Below are 3,791 nucleotides of genomic sequence, written 5' to 3'. Positions count from 1 at the left end.
TACTCGTTATTGTTGGGTTTATTTAATGAAACATCATTCTGAATTCTTTGAGATATATATAGCTTTTCGAGCTCTTATCAAAACTCAACATTCTGCTATGATTAAATGTTTTAGGTGTGATTTGGGTAGGGAATACACCTATAATAAATTTTTCCAATTGCTTGCCCTAGATGGAACTATCCACCAAACTTCTTGTACAGATACTCCTGAGCAAAATGGTGTTGCTGAAAGAAAACATAGGCACATTGTTGAAACTGATCGTTCTCTCTTTTTGTTTGCCTTTGTTCCTAGTGAGTTTTAGGGAGAAGTTGTTCTTATTGTTTTAAGTTTAATTAATACAATTTCATCTTCTCATTCGGGTCCATCTCCTTTTGAAAAGTTATATCGGTATGTTCCTGATTATTCCTCATTTAGAGTCTTTGGTTGTACTTGTTTTGTTATTCGTCCTCATGTAGAACGAAGTAAGTTATCCTCTCGATCCGCTATTTGTATTTTTCTAGGCTATGGTGAAGGGAAAAAGGGTTATCGTTGTTTTGATCCAATAACTTAGAAATTTTATGTGTCTCGTCATGTTGTCTTCCTTGAGCATATACCTTTATTTTATATTCCATCCACTACTCATAACCTGACTAAATCTGATGTTATTAGTATAGATCCGTTTTCTGAGGATTCTGATAATGATATCTCTCCTCGTGTCGATCAATTTGTGCTCATAACTCTGCAGGTATTGGTACTTTACTCTCTGGCACACCTGAAGCTTCATTCTCATCTACAGCCCCTCAAGCTTCATCTGAGATTGTGGATCCACCTCCACGTCAGTCCATCCGTATTCGTAAGTCTATAAAACTACCAGATTTTTCTTATTCTTGTTATTCTTCATCATTTACTTTCTTTTTAGCTTCTATTCATTGTCTCTTTGAGCCCTCTTCCTATAAAAAGGCAATTCTTGATCCGCTTTGGCAGCAAGCTATGGATGAGGAACTTTCTGCTTTGCATAAGACAGATACTTGGGATCTGGTTCCTCTACCTCCTAGTAAGAGTGTTGTTGGTTGTCGTTGGCTGGTTGCAAAAGAATACTCTCAACAGTATGGTATGGACTATGAGGAGACATTTGCCTGGTTGCAAAAATGACTACTATTCGTACTCAACTGGTGATGACATTGATGGTATTTCAGTTTTGAAGACAGAGTTGGCTAAACGATTTGAAATGAAGGATTTAGGTCATCTTTGATATTTCCTGGGTATTAAGGTATCATATGGCACCATTACTTTGCCTTTTGTTCCTTCTTCCTTGCAGATTGCAGATTTCTTTATCAAGGCGCTTTCCATCTCTCGTTTTCGTTTTCTGGTTGGCAAACTCTCGATGCTTGTAACTGCCGCATCATGAGTTTGAGCGGAGATGTTAAATAATATTTATGTAGTCTTATTTATTAAGGGTAGAATAGTACTTTCAGTTTAACCCATATATACTTTATTTGTATTTAGGTTAAGTCAATGCATTAATAATATACAGATTATTCAGAATTCTAGTCTCCTTTTTGTGTTTGATCTCAATAAGTTTAACACCGTACTCCTGTTATGAAACAGTGTTGTCCATACAAGTCTCCCTTTTCTTTTCCCAACTTGTCGTATAAAAATGGCAGCGACTTGAAAACAGCATTGAAATCATTCCATGGAAGGTCATTCAGAAACACCTGAAATTCGGGCAGTTTACAGTTCTGTTGTTGGCAAAGCTCATAAACGACGTCCATGATTTCAGAAACGAACAAGAGAGTATTGGGTCCTGAAGAGCAGCCCAAGTCTGCTCGTTTGAAGCAAGTGGGAAGGGCGGTGCTGAACATGTCCTTGATGGTATCTTCTAGGATTGGCCTAGCTTTAGATAGCACTGTTTTCTGCGAAACGAATTGTCAAACCACATCAGAATTAATCTGCAATACTAGCTTCCAGGAAAAAAGTAAAAGCAGGAATTACTAATATATTCGGTGAGATGTGATGCCAGGAAGAAGGAAATGCATGCAGCGATGGCTATGTGCTTCCTTCATATAATTAAACTTCGCTTATCTTACCTAACTTGGAAATTTAAGTTGCCACGCGAGGTCTTCTCTACTTACAATAAAATTCTTACACTACCAAAATGAAAGGAAAAAAAAGGTCGGTTATTTGTCTCTCACATTTATATGAAATAAGGTGTTAGAGAGAGAGAGAGAGAGAGAGAGAGAGTTGAAGGAATGAATTCTTGGCGTAGCTGGTTTCACCATCTCCTGGACTCATGCAAAGAACGCTTTCCACCACCATGTTTATTGGCTGTTTCTTTGGCTCTGCTATCTGCTGATTTGTTCTTAGCTCCAACTTGTTATATAAAGCTTTCAATCATCCATGCATGCGTTAAATGTGCGCTTGTAATAGAAAGATGTAAGGTTCCTACTGCTAAGCATAATCGCAACTTTCAGGGGAATACAAAAAACTCCAAAATAAAAACAGGATAAAAATAATAATTGAATTCAACCGCTGTGTGATTGTTTCCTGCCTGTTGTTGAGTCGCTTGTGGGCCAACCTCCCTCCTATACAAGTGCCACTTGAAAAATAATAATTGAATAAGGAATAAAATAGATAAAAATAATGAATATAAAAGTTGATGACAAGTTCGGCACTGTTGTTAGTCCCGCTGCTTTATGCGTGTCAAATGAACTTATAATCTGATGACTAAAGAATAAACGATTTTTGTCCCTGTTTAAAAAAACCAAACAACTAATTAAATTAAAAAAACAAAAAAATTAACTAAAAAAACCAAACTAATAGAAAAAACCAAGTAAACCAATAAAAAAAAATAAAAAAAACCTACCTGATCTGGTTCGACTCTGATTTAAAAAGACTTAAATTAATTGAACAGAACCAAACTGAACCGATTTAATTGAATTTAAAAATAAATATAAAAAGATAGTCCTAAACCTAAATAGTAAATACCCTACCCCTACCTTTCCAGCCACCCCCTTCCCTTTCCCTTTTCCTTTTCCTTTTCATCAGCCCCACCCATTACTCCCTCTCCCTTTCCTCTTTTCCAGTCACCCTACCCCCCTTTCTCCCACTCCATATCCTCTGTGCTCTTTTCTTTCATATTGTTATCTTTCTCCTTTGTTCCTTTTCCTGTTCTTTTTTTTTTATTACTGTTGTCTCTCTTATATTGTTGTTTTTCCTCATTTACTGATGACTTGATGAGACAAACCCTAACCCTGTTCTTTCTAGCTAAAGTGTCTACTCCCTGCTTTAGTTTATGGCAGAAAACTTGGATAAAATCCTTATTTTTGGTTTTATTAACATGCAGTTCTACTAGTGAGGTCCTGGTAGTTTGCGGGACGCTATTGGAAACATTGTTAACATGTAGTTGTGCTAACTTGGATAAATCCAGTGATTGTGATTCGGCTAAGGGAGATCTTTCACATCTCAACCAAAGGGCTAGAATTCAAAGTGTTCAGCAAGGATTTTTCTGAATGTGATTCGACCAAGTTTATCCAGTGATTGTGATTCGACCAAGTTCTCTCTTATTCAATTGGTTTCAGTTTTTCTAGTTTTTAAGGCTAAAAAATTAACCCGAACCGAACAAAAACCAGTTCGGTTTGAACCAGGTCTTGGTTCAGTCCGGGTTATTTTAATAAGGAATGGTATTTTCTGGTTTGGTTGAATTTTTATATTAAAATCGGACCGAACCGGACCGTGAACACCCTTACCTGTTCTATTGATTTCAGTGGATCTCTCTTGTTTTTTTTTTTATTAACAAAAATGATGAGTATGTG

General features: G+C 36.6%; 1 long non-coding RNA gene across 1 annotated transcript; it reads right to left on the bottom strand.

The window, feature by feature from the left end:
• Positions 1 to 1,402: 1,402 nt before the first annotated feature.
• On the bottom strand, positions 1,403 to 2,374 carry LOC140955091 (uncharacterized). The gene is made up of 2 exons (XR_012168781.1): positions 2,067 to 2,374; positions 1,403 to 1,892 (listed from the first exon to the last, which is right to left on the bottom strand). It is a non-coding gene; the product is annotated as an uncharacterized lncRNA (long non-coding RNA).
• Positions 2,375 to 3,791: the final 1,417 nt, after the last annotated feature.

This window comes from Populus alba, chromosome 19 (genome assembly GCF_005239225.2).
Source record: "Populus alba chromosome 19, ASM523922v2, whole genome shotgun sequence".
Taxonomy (NCBI): Eukaryota; Viridiplantae; Streptophyta; class Magnoliopsida; order Malpighiales; family Salicaceae; genus Populus; species Populus alba.
Note: the sequence above shows the minus strand (reverse complement) of the source record. Positions and strands in the feature narration are given on the sequence as shown.